The 13748-nt window shown below is 36.1% G+C and overlaps 1 protein-coding gene across 1 annotated transcript in view; it reads left to right on the top strand.

Annotated features, from left to right (window-relative positions):
* The first annotated feature begins 16 nt into the window (after positions 1-16).
* SHOC2 (SHOC2 leucine rich repeat scaffold protein) overlaps positions 17-13748 on the top strand; it is a 93615-nt gene continuing 79883 nt past the window's right edge. Inside the window, exon 1 of the mRNA XM_004087537.2 lies at positions 17-178. The gene's annotated coding sequence lies outside the window, so the exon portion shown is untranslated. The remainder of the gene's footprint in view (positions 179-13748) is intronic.

The following is a 13748-nucleotide window of genomic DNA, read 5'->3' as shown; positions in this document are numbered from 1 at the left end:
CACGCCGGAGGGGTGGGGCGGGGAGGCTGGAGCGAGAGTAGTGGAGGGGCGGGCGGGCGGGGCGAGTGGGGGAGGGGCGGGCGGGGGGCGGCGGTTGGGCAGCGTCTCTTCTTAGGAGGAGGAGGAAGAGGAGGAAGGAGGGCGAGCGAGGAGGATGGCGGAGTCGGGGCTCCTGACGGTAACCCGGGGCCGATGAGGGGGAGGGTGTCTGTTGGTCGGTTCTTCCTGCCTGCCTTCCTGTCCGTCGGGCAGTCGGGCTGGCTGTCGGTAGGGGGAGGCCCGGCGCGCCCTGACAGGCGCTAGCCGGCAGCGCCGGGGCGAGGCCCTCGGGGCCCTGGGAGGCGCCGCCACCGCCGCTTTCCTGGTTGCTGCCTCCGGGTGTGCGGAGCCCTTGGAGCCGGCTCGCGTGGGAGCCTGCAGCCCGGCGCGGAGAGGAAGGCGGTCGGGTCTGACAGCGGCCGGGGCCCGGCCTGCGGCGGCGGCGGCGGACGGCCCGGACAGCGCCTGGGTGACGGCGTGCCGGCGCGAGGGCGCGGGCCGGGGGCGCCCGGCGGACAGCCTCGCTCCTCTCGGTTCCCGGGGGCCCCGGGCCCAGTCCGCAGGGTGCCCGAGTCGTGTAAATCGTTGGCGAGGGCCCGGACGCAGCGGCCGTCATACAGGGTGGGGTCTCTTCGCGCCCGCTCCCTAGAGTCTACCTTGCTCTCCCGTTCTCCTCTCCCTAAAAACCCTTGAGTGAAGAGTGCTGGATCGGCTCTCGGTGTGTTGCCTAGCGAAGCGAGTTGTAGCCCTTCGAGACCGCCTCGTAGAACATGCCCGATGGCAACCTCTCCCAGTGATAGCACAGCTTTTAGGGAGAGAGGAAAAGTAGTCTCACTCTTCCCCGACTCCCCCAGGCTCATAACACAAGAGGCTTTGGGACAAGACGATTTTTTCCCCAGCCCCTCAATATCCATTGTTTTTGTACCATCCCCCTCCCCCCATGCCTAGGTGGAAGAGTAATGACTCCAAAGCATTAATTTGCCTTTCTTTCTCTTTATTTCTTTTCTTTCTTTTTCCTTTCTTTTCTTCGTTTCTTTCAGCAGGCAGTTTGTGTTATTGTGGAATTATGGAGTTACAAACAGGTGGAATAAATACCGATTCGGGAGCTAGAAAGAAGATGCTTTGTGTGTGTGTTTAAGCCCTTACAGTTGGCAGTTTGATTTTTCTTGTCTGTTGCTTTGTATCGTAATGGGGGTGATGAGAATAAAAGAGGAAGCACTGTTTTGCAACCTACCCAAAGAAATATTTTCGAAGTCTCTGGGGATGCTGAAGCAAAATTAGGTTGCAGATGTGGACTGTATAGTATTTGCCTCCAGCGTGGTAACTACCAGCAGTGTCTAGGCTTACACCTGTGTCATTTCTTACACTTTTCTTAGATACCGAGTGCGTCTAGTTTCTACTCAAGAGGGACTACTATATCAAAAGCTTTTTGTTATGGTTTTCAGAATCCTAAGGTACATTTGTGTAACCAAGTATTGTTGTATCTAAATGCAGCAACACCACTGAAAAATAGTTTTAATTTTAAACACCTCAGTTTATTAGTGTACTTACTAATCTTTACCCTCATCCTCCATGCCGTGGGCTGTAGAACTGTTACTGTGTACTTGAAGAGACTTAGCTATTGCATCCAATTTGTAACATTCAGTAAGGTTATATTTATAATTTGAATTTATCAAGTGTTGATGTTTTGCTGTGTGACAGTGAAAAGAATTTTAGGAATAAAGTATGCAAATGACCATTCTCCACATATGGAACTTAGACTGAGTATGATAAACCTTTTATCTTTATTTGGACATAAAGTATATTGTAAACTTTTTATGTAATTATAAATACACATTTGAAAAATAGACAAAAATAAAGACAAAACTAAATAAAAGCTTTGTCTAAGGTTTGTAACTTTCAAATGTCTGAAATTTAATATAAAGCCAACATATAAAACAATATTGAAATCCCAGTTTCAAATTATGGACATGTCTTTAAGGGTACTGCATTTTCCCCAGGTGCTTGTTGAGTTTTATTTTTAGTTTTTAATTGTTATGGGTACATAGCAGGTGTTTATGAGTTATATGAGATATTGATACAGGCATACAATGCATAATAGTCACATTAGAGTAAATGAGGTATCCCATCACCTCAAACATCTACCCTTTGTGATACAAATATCCAATTATACTCTTATTTTAAAATGTGCAATTAAATTTATTGAGTGTGGTCACCCTGTTGTGCTATGAAATACTAGATCGTATTCATTCTGTTTTTTATATCCATTAACCATCCCCACATTCCCCCTTCAGTTTTTGAAGAAACAGCTACATTAAAAGTTGACATTTGTTTTCTGATCACTCATTATTAATATAATTTTTAAGTTTAAAAAATTTTCCCATAAATTATTATGGATTAAAGAGTGATGTTAAAATATACATTAATAGTTTGCAGCTAGATCTTTTTTTTTAGTTTTTAAACTACCGTATTCAGAAAGTTCATCAGAGCTGTTTTTCTGGTAGTTGTAGCAAGTAAAAGGTCATGCATCAACTTGTGAACTACAAGCCAGTTGGAAATTTGAAACATTTCATGTTTAGATAGAAACATGAAAATTACAAATTCCTTTGTCACACTTGCTGGAATTACCCCTTTAAAATGTTAGTCTTTTTTCTGTGACTTGGGTCAGGGAAGAATGACTTTTCTCTCTCCACATCCGAGAGACATAAACTGGAATTCTATGTGGAATGTTTCCAAAGATGGCTTCCGAATAGTGGTTGGTATAGTTATTGCTTTGGTTTACCTGTATGAATTATGGAGGATGGGTGAATAAAGTTGAAATTCTTTATTATACAGGTGGATAAATTATAGTTATATTTGCCTTAAAAATATGCTCATTTTCAATATTTGTATCATTTAATATTTCTGGAAGACTGTTCTTTAAACCTTTCAGATATTTTGATTTTTTTTGTAAAAATATTTAAATACAAAAATCTGTGTATTAACTAAAAGATATAAACTCTATATGTAGATATAAGGATGCATATTTTTGGAGGCTGAAGATTAAGTGAAATACATCTTTAGAATTTGGTTTACTACATCATTCATGTATCTTTCATGTATGAAAAAGCCTTAAGATTTATGCTTATAACAAAATAAGATTAAAAAAAACCCCAAACAATAAAAAACAACAAGTTAACTCACAACTCCTTCAGTGAGTTCTGAGATTTATAACTTGGACTTGGAAGAATTTTGCTACTTGTTTATAACATATCAATTAACAGAGGATATTTAAATATAAATTGGATATTTTGACATTTCTTAATGAGACTAGTAGGGATTGGTAAGTATTTTGCTGTAGATGAATAAAGGGAAACTGTAATTTAGCAGTAGAATTATACATTAAGTACTTTTATGTGATACTTAAATGAGTACTTCAAATATTAAGTGAGTTGGTATTTTTGCTTGTTGGTAGACCTATATTTCATGCATTATATGTTGTGCATTAGACATGTAAGTTGGCTGAATCTTAAGACTAATTTATGGACATATATCATCTGCTATCCTTGTAATCCCCTATTTTAACTGCTTGGCCTTCTGAATTTTGTTTCATTTACTTGTTACACTGCATGAAAGTTGTGTCCTGTAGATCTTTTTTGAAATATTTTCTCCTAATATAGTAAATTTTTATATTTTCTGTCTAAACTGACTTTTAAAATCTGAATAATTTCTAAATTACAGATGACCTATGGTATGCTTGAACTTCATATATTATAGTGTTCTTAAAAGTGTTTGTTAATAATTACAGATTGAAACATACATAAGTCTGAGAAACTTATGTTCTAAAATATATAATTGAATTATTTTAATATAAATTAATGTTCATTCTGGTTTTTTGGTATTTTCCCCCGGGTCTCAACTTTTTAACACAGCATCTTTAATTCAGCAAAGCAAAGTTTATACACACAAAAGGATATTCTAATTACCAACGATCCTTAAGCTTTTGAGATGATGGTAGCATATGTGCTTCTTGAGAAAGCATGCAGTTCCCATTATCAAGATTTAAAAGAACACTAATTCATTTTCACACTGTATATCTCATTCCAACTTCTCTAAAGGTCAGAACTCATTGCAAAAAGTAGTACATGCTCTAAAAGGTAAGGATTCATTTATGAGAAAGAGTGAACATACTGCTTGTGGCTAAAACAGGAGACCTTAAAAAGGGGTATAATTGGTCCCTATGTGAAATGAACCTGAAATATTTTTATAAATTGTTTGTGCATGACTATCTTTTGTTGATAGCACTAGGAAGACTTCTGACGTTTAAATACTTTATTTGCCCTCAATTACTATTTAAAAGTCCTATAATTTTAAGTAATTTTACAGCTGACAAAGATAAATATTTTTTTCTTTTAGTTTTTCTAATGTCTTGGAGGTAAAGTGGAAATGGCCTGTTTTGACACATAATTTCTAGAACTTGGAGTTAATTTGATCAGTTAAACTTGGGTTTTTTTCAGTTTCCAGTTTTGTGTTGTATAACACTTCTTCCTGCTTTCAGTACTTTCTCAGTCTTGCAAATAGTCTTTAACTTTTCAATTTTGTTCTATAAATATTTCTTAGTAACTACAGTTTCACATTCACCAATGTCATGGAACTTCTGCTGAATGCCATGTGTGTCCCAGGCTCTGTGGATACAGAGATAAATATGTTTCCTTCTTTCAGTAAGTTCAGAGTTTGTTGCATGAACTGGACAAGTCATTAGTTAATTGTTAAACAATGTGACACATGCTTTTAACAGCAGTGTACACTGGCAAACTCAGATGGTTAAGACTCACACTGCACATATAACTGGCAGTGCCTAGTGGAGGACAGGACTGGAATGAACTCTTGAGGAATAAGTAGGATAGGGGAGGATAGTAAAAGCACAAAGGTTAGATATGTTTAGGTCCACTTGGACAATTAGAGAAGAATAACAGTTTGGATTCTAGTAATAATATTAGGTCATACAGTAGACTTTAAAGCTTATGTTATTATTAATAATAATATTTCTTGTGTTCCTAATTTTATTTGGGCTTTGAACTGCAGCTCTGTATTAATGTTGACCAAACTGTTATTTAAAACTTTACCTTCAACACCTGTGAAAAGAAGGGAAAAATGTTCACCTATTTTTCATTAATATTTTAATTAAATACAAGGAGAATATATCAGTGTAACATGGGGAATAATTCCCAGGCTTAGAACTTGGATAATGATAATGTTTCAAAATCATGCTTAAGGCCGGGCGTGGTGGCTCATGCCTGTAATCTTTGCACTTTGAGAAGCCGAGGTGGGCGGATCGCTTGAGGTCAGGAGTTTGAGACCAGCCTGGCCAATGTAGTGAAACCCCGTCTCTACTAAAAATACAAAAAATTAGCTGGGTGTGGTGGCAGGCACCTGTAATCCCAGCTACTCGGGAGGCTGAGGCAGGAGAATCTCTTGAACCCGGGAGGTGGAGGTTGTGGTAAGCCGAGAACGTGCTACTGCACTCCAGCCTAGGCAACGGAGTGAGACTTTGTCTCAAAAAAAAAAAAAAAATTAAAATAAAAAACAATACTTAAATATCTTTTCTCAGCATTTATGTATCATGTTAAGAGTAACATTTATGAACTTTCTTAGAATTCATGGTAAAGTTTTTTTTTTTTGTATAATCATTTAAAATGTACTCTTTTTTGAGTACACTTTAAAAAACACTTTCCATACTTACTTGACAGTGCCACTCTTCAGGTAAGTCAGACTGTATGGTCAACAATTATATCCTAGATGCAGGCTTTGTAATTGTCTTGTATGATTTAAAAGTTCTCTGAACTTGAGAATTGACTAATTTTTTACGCAGTATTTTTTTTGTTTGTTTTGTTTTTAAGACGGTCTCTTTTTCACGCAGTATTTTTTTGTTGTTGCTGTTTTTGTTTTTGTTTCTATTTTCAAGACAGGGTCTCGCTCTGTCACCCAGACTAGAGTGCAGTGGCACAATCATGGGGCTCATTGCAGCCCTGACCTCCCTGGGCTCAAGTGATCCTCCCACTTTAACCTCTCATGTAACTGGACTACAGGTGTGTGCCACCATGCCTGGCTAATTTTTCTATTTTTTGTAGAGACTAGGTTTTGCTGTGTTGCCCAGGCTGGTCTCAAACTCCTGAGCTCAAACAATCCACCTGCCTTGGCCTCCCAAAGTGCTGGAATTACAAGTGTGAACCACCACGCCTGACCTTTCATGCAATATAATTTAATACTTCTTCCAGGGTGTATCACGTGAGGCCTAATTTTGATATCCCAAACTCCGTTCCCTGCAGAGTGCCATAGGTTTCTGTGTTAAAACACTCATTTGCATTTCTTGATCCTTCTGATTATTTTTATTATAGTAATTTGAGAAATTTCTTTTTAAAATATTAATATTTTAGCAATTGCCTTAAACATGTTGTTACACCTCATTTATCTTGAGATTACTTATTAGGAAACTAAAACTATCTGGTGTCATCGGCTTGGTTACTACCTCATGCACTCTTCATGTGGCTAAACTCTAATCACCCTTCAGTCCTCAATTTTGTATCCCATACTTTGGGAGACCTTCCTTTCATCCCTAGTTAGGTTCTTCTGTTTGAAGGTATCCTAGTGCTTGTACTTCCTTTTTTATAACACAATTTTTGTAATGATATGTTTGATGTCTGTCTTTATTGCTAGACTGTAAGCTTCAAGATGAGCATTGAGTATGTCTGTCTTATTTACTGTTCCACCCGTATACAATGTCTAGACTCTGTAGGTTCCAAGTGGAAAATTAGTTTTAGATGAATAGTCTACAGCTCCAAAACAAACTGAACAGGCCCAAAGGAAGGACAAAGAGATGTCATAATGTTCTTGTTTTTAAACACACATTTTCTGTTCTTAGAGTCCTTCAAGCCTTAATTCAGGCATTTTTATTCTCACATAGTGCACAACTTTTAAAAGTTTGGTAACCAAATGTAAAAAGGACTGATATTACTCCTAGAGGCATAAGAGAGTTGAAAATGAAGAGCAGAAGAAAAACTCAAAAAGCCAGATGCAAGACATTTTGTAAAAACAGCAGTTTATAGCAACTTAATGTTATGACAAACATGCGTAGAATCTTTCAAGACACTTTGTTTTATACATAGAATAGTATAAAAAATAATGATCTAGGATCATGAAGAAGAGGTTATTGGATATTAGTAAGTTTTGTTAATAACCTCATGTATTTTGGAAAAATTCCATTCAAAATGATAGAATTTAAAACTTTTACTGTGTTAAGCTTTTCTTACTGGAAAGGTTTGCTTAATGAGGTAAAACATAGTAGGTAACAGTATTTATTGAACAAAATTTAAGTTGAAACAATTAGCTGAAAATACTGAATCAGTGCAGTATAATATACTACCTTATAATTTGTAGAGGTAGATATTATGCTTACCATGTGTTTCTTTGTTCACTTTGCTATGAAATATGTAAAATTGAGTAGCAACATCTTTTTCTTTATCCACTTTTAATGAAAACATAACCTGTTGCATTGATAAGACAAAATAGCTAAGTGTTTCTTCAACTTTTATTCTGTTAAAGAAAATAAGCTTAATTCCTTGGCATTTCCTGGTTACCTGGACTGGGAAAATTAGGTTGAAAGTCATAGTTCTTTGCTTAAAGTATGTGGTGTCTGACAGATTGGGTGACCTGAAATAGATTATATTTAATTCAGTTTGGGTTTGTATATATCTGCAATATAGAATTCAAAATTTCACCAGAGCTTTAGTTCTGGTTCAAATAAATTACATTTTATTTTAATATTGTGATCTCTTGAATTCTGTGACTATAAGGATAGGTAGGAGAGCTAGTTATTTTGCTCCTAAAACAAATATTTGTTTATCTACCATGTGCTGATTGCAACTCTAAACTCATAGAAATGGGATGCTTATATACTAGGTAGCTTAAAATAGTAAAGTTTTATGATTTAATCTTGAAGACATTTATTTCTGTACTTTGGAAGTAGTGATTTGAAATTCTTAATACTAGAAAATGGCCTAGTTTCAGAACACCCACTAAGCAACTGTGGGAACTCAGTATGCTAAATGGCTGGTAGTGCTGCAGTATTTTTTAAATTTTCCCCACCTCCTGTTATATAATAGCTTATAGTAGTACAACAGAATATGAGTATTTGGGACGAGAACAAAGCATATTGAAACTGCAAAACGATGTGAGATTGTGTCAGGCTTTGTGTTGGGCATCAAGCACCTTAAGATAGTCAGATATAATGATGGTTAGTGAATGTTTGAAATAAATCAGGTGGTAATGTTTTAGGTTGCAAATAAGGCTCATGAAAATAATTATTTGGAGGCTTGAGAAAAATGACTTAAAATGGAGTCACTATTTTTAAAACACAACACTCTTTTATTAGAAAAAGTTTGATAACTGATATAAATATTCCGATGATGCTTGTGTACAATACTTAAAGCTTTTAGTGAAAATAATTTTTATTTAAATATTTCCCCTGGCCAAGCGTGGTGGCTCACACCTGTAGTCCCAGCACTTTGGGAGGCCGAGGTGGGTGGGTCACCTGAGTTCAGGAGTTAGTGAACAGCCTGGGCAACATGGTAAAACCCCATCTTTACTAAAAAAACAACAATTAGCTGGGTGCAGTGACGCATGCCTGTAATCCCAGCTACTTGGGAGGCTGAGGAAGGAGAATCGCTTGAACCCGAGAGGCAGAGGTTGCAGTGAGCTGAGATCACACTACTGCACTCCAGCCTGGGCAACAAACAAGCAAAATAATTACCCCAGACTGTTGTGCAACCCAGTCATTATAGCATTGTTTCAGCCTATGAGAACCAGATACTGAAATTGATTAGAAACTATTAAAAAAAGTTCACTAGTTTATTTACTTTTTTATTCAGGAAAATATGGTTATAAAGGAATTTGATAAAACATACTTTTACCAGCTTATTTTGTTAATTTATAAAGGGACCAAGTTGAGCCTGCACTAGTTGTAAGAGACAGATTAATATTAAATGTTTCAGATAAAAGGTTTTATGATATGAAAAAGGATGGACTTGAATTTGCTTTAAACATCAGCTGTATGGCAGGCGCAGTAGCTTACACCTGTAATCCCAGGAGTTTGGGAGGCTGAGGCAGATGGATCGCTTGAGCTCACAAGTTTGAGACCAGCCTGGGCAGCATGGTGAAACTCTGTCTCTACCAAAAATACAAAAATTAACAGGGTGTGGTGGCATGCATCTGTAGTCCCAGCTACTTGGGAGACTGAGGTGGGAGGATGGCTTGAGCCTAGGAGGTGGAGGTTGCAGTGAGCCTAGATCTTGCCACTGTACTCCAGCCTGGGCAATAGATCCAGACCCTGTCTCAAAAAAAGTCAGCTGTATAACTCTTGTAGAGTTAGCTCTATGAGTAATACCTTAATGCATATGAAAAAACTTACTTGGCTTTTTCTCAATTGGAACTCAATTATACCTGATATTTGCATGTATATATGTGTATATATATAAATACCATAATATAACAACAATGATCCTGTGCCAAGATCTTGAAGATTTTTGTTTTATCAAAGAAAGCCGAAATTGTTTAATATAATTGAAGTTTTCTTATATTTTGTCATATTCAAATTCTTTGAAAATTGATAATCTATAAATAGTAGATTCATGTGGTAAAAATAAAAATTGTTCATTAGCACATCTTATGGCCATTATCCAGTTTTTATAACTAATTATGCAAATTGATAATATTTGAGTTGCTTCCAAGAGCAACTAAGAATCACTAATGTCAACATTTTTTTCTTCCTGGCATGATTTCAATAATATATCACTTGCTACCTGCAAATTACTACGTGATTTACATGTTTGTGGAATGGAAATTTTTTTAATATCAAAGCTTCTTTAACCTATATGGGAATCTTATTTTGAGATTTTCTTTATCTGCTCGAACTGCTATAATAAAATACCATAGACTGTGTGGCTTAAACGACAGTATATATATTTCTCACAGTTCCGTAGGCTAGAAAGTCCAAGATTGAGGTGCCAGCCGTTTCTGTTCAGGGCGAATGAAGAGTCTCTTACAGGTCTTCCTGCTGTATCCTCAGTTGGCAGGAAGTGAGAGAGCAAGTTCTCTGGTCTCCTCTTACAAGGGCATTAATCCCATTATGAAAACCCCACCCTTGTGACCTCATCTAAACCTAATTACCTCCCGAAGGTCCCATCTGCAAATACCATCACATTGGAGGTTATAGCTTCAGCATAAGAATTTGGGAAGGACACAGTTCAGGACATAGCAGGATTATATTCACAAGATAGTAGATAATACATACCAGTTGGGAATTGTAGGGTTGTGTTTAATGTGTTAAATTACAAAAATAAAGTATCCCTTTATGTATATTAAAACATATAAGAGCTGCCTTTCAATATCTTGAGTAACTTCTGATGGGAGAAATTCCTTATTACCCTTAAATTGAGTATGGCTACTTATTATGTTTCTTTTGATCTTGTATGAGGAAGATTTTTGCTTCTTGATATTTTTTAAAATGTAATACAGAGATAATGAGATTATATTTTTAAAACCCAAAATATTTAAGTTCCACTTAATAAACCAAACTGTCAGGATAGTAGATAGTTAAACATAGAGGTCTTTTAAAGTCTCAAAAATGGAGTATATAAATGTAAGAAAGGCCAGTTGTTTTATAATCATGGCAACGTACTAAATACTGACTGATACTCGAATATAAGATACCTTGAGACCACACACTCCTAGTCTTCTTATTGAGAGCACATTTATTTTTATTTTTTTTTCTGACAGTTTCTGATAGTTAATAGAGTGAGTAATGGAAAGGATTTATAATGAGATAGACTTAGTGAAGAAATATGTGGCTTTATATGTAGAAAAAAGTAGTTAAATTTAATTAACATTTTTTAGTTTAAAAGGTCTGAAAATCCTTTTTTCTTTGAAAATACTATATTGAATATTGTAGTCATCTTAGTGTATGTAGCAGTTATATTTTCTCTTTTGCTTTACACTGGTAATTAAATAACTAGCCTTATTTTTAAATTGTCAGTTTGCATGGGAAATGAAAAGTAATCTTGGAAATACTTAAGTTGTGTGTGACATGTTTGGAGTTCCTTGGCAAGAAAGGCAATTTAAGCAAATATTCACAAGTAAATCTTTTTTTTTTTTTTTTTTTTTTTGGTAGTGTTCATGTGGCATTTAAAACTTTTCAGATAATGTTTGGTCGTTTACCATTTGACGTTTACCATTATATCTTAGTACTTTTGAGACTTTTAAATCCCCTCTTCCCTATCCTGCCTTTTAACTGTGAGACTTTGGTGGAGAATTTTGCAATTTATGCATATGGTGAGTTGAAGTGTTGTACAAGAGAGCTGTAATCCCAATTATGGTTTATATTGTGGATTGGGTAAACAGGAATTTTCAGTTCTTTGCTCTAAACTCTTGTTTTCCTAGAGTATAAATTGCACTTAAAGTCTTTTGCTTTCCCATAGAAGTAATGCTATGTGAAATAAATCAGTCCCATGTCTCTCCATGTCTTTCCAAAATATTTTATTTTGCTTCCTTACCAAGGAGGCAAAAAGTTGAATGAATGAATTTGAAGATGCTATGAGTTGTGGACTCTTGACATAATTCTAGTTAAATGGACAAGTGTAGAACATTTTATTTTCGTGGACAGCCGTTAGCCTCTATCCCCTACCTCAGGTTCACTTGTGCTGCTTAAAGATGTGCTTTTCCATTTCTCTGTAAACAATAACATTCTTTTAAGCATGTTAATTTTGGGTGTTTTCTCATTCTTTGGACCAATCTTTTAGTCTTCTAACTTTGAAAGTTCCTTTTTAAACTCTTAAACTGCAAAAATATATAGGTTTACATGATTTAGGTGGGAGAGCTCTTTTTTATTTAAAAGAATAAGAAGCCTTTACATCTTAATAAATAATGGGAAATACAATTGAAATCTTATTTTTAGGTGTTCATGTCAAAATTTGAGTGACCTGGAGTTAATTTTAAGTAGGATATATGGGAACTCCATGCATGAGATGAAATTTTGTTTATTGTTCATTTATCATGTTATTAAACCAGTATTTATTGAGCATTTATTTTGTGCTCAATAAAAGGTTCATAATATTATGTTTAGAGTTATTTATAGAGTAAAAATTGCTGTCTAGAATGGCAGATAAAGCCAAATTAACAAGTATTTGTTGTTCTTTCAATAAATATGTGTTATATGTGCTAAGTATTGTCCTAAGTACTAGAATACAACTGTGAAAAAGGCAGAAGCATTCCCATTTTCCCATTACCTTTAAATGAGGGAGTCAGACAACTAACCTGCCAAGTCTAATAATAGCATAATAAGTGTTCTGTTAGAGGAACTTTTAAGTGGGAACACAGAGGAGGTGGTATGCAGAAAGGCTTTTGAATAATTAGGAAAAGCCTTCCCGGACCTCTAAGCTGAGGTCTGAAGAGTAAGTAGGCGTTAGCTCAGTGAAGAATTGTAAATCTGTGTTTCTGGCAGAAGCATATAGCTTGTGCAAAGTCTTGGAGACAGGAGACAGGAGGCTCTGCCATGGGATGTGAAAGAACTTCATGTGACCATAGTGCAAGATGGGAAATATTAGAGTTGTGGCAAAAGTATGCAGGGGCTAGATCTTCAAGACATGTGAATTATTATTAAGAAATTTGGGTTTAATCCTGAGGACTCCCCTCAGTTCTTTTAATTGGACATTAACCTGATTAGATTTGAATGTTTGAAAGATCACTCTAATTACAACATAGTGATTAGGTTAAGAACAGGATGGGAAAGTGGATATGGTGAGACCAGTTAGAAGGCTATTAGAAAAGAGAATTTGGTATACCTTATAGCAGGGTAATGGCAGTGAGAATGAAGAGAAGCCAATGGCATTGAGAAATTTGGGGAGAAAAATTGATAGGATTTGGTGATTGTCAGAATGTAAACATTGAAGGGGAGAGAGAAGTCAGGATGACACCACCTGGATTCCTGGCCCCCTTTCCACCTTTTTTGGTTGATTGCTGCTTAGATGTTATCTCTTTTAAGAAGCCTTTCCTGATTCCCCTAACCTCCAAGGCTAATTCAGGTGCCTTCCCTTTGTGCTTCAACAGCACTTACTCGACTTTTTTCTTGCTTTACTCACTTGTGTATAAGCTTTCAGGCAAGGATTGTGCTTTATTGTTATTGCATGGTTTGCACCTTGCAAAGTGCAAGGTATACTAAGTGCATTACACTTAGTATAAATGTTGACCAAATGAAAATATACTTTTTATATTTATAAAAATTTAAATGCAATTGGAGAAAATTGGTTTTCTGAACTGCTAATATTCAAAACTTGTTTTACAACTTTAGAGTGAGTCATATCATTCCATGTACTTCTGAATGCCACTTGTAAAAACAGTTTATATTGTAATTCTGGCTGGAAGTAGTAGATATATTAAATTCTTTATGGGTAATCATAGACTAAATGATCTCTGATTATTATATAGATCTTTTATGCATTCAGGTTCTTTGTAGGTAAAGTTTTAATTGGCTTTATTAGTTTAAAAATTAACATCACTATCAGTGTTACATATATTTTGTTTCAAAATGAGAGTAGCTTTTTTTCTAATTATGAAAGGAGTGATTACTCATAGTATACATTTAAAAGATATACATACAGAGATAAAAAGTGAAAATCACT

Source organism: Nomascus leucogenys, chromosome 3 (genome assembly GCF_006542625.1).
Source record: "Nomascus leucogenys isolate Asia chromosome 3, Asia_NLE_v1, whole genome shotgun sequence".
Lineage (NCBI taxonomy): Eukaryota > Metazoa > Chordata > Mammalia > Primates > Hylobatidae > Nomascus > Nomascus leucogenys.
Note: the sequence above shows the minus strand (reverse complement) of the source record. Positions and strands in the feature narration are given on the sequence as shown.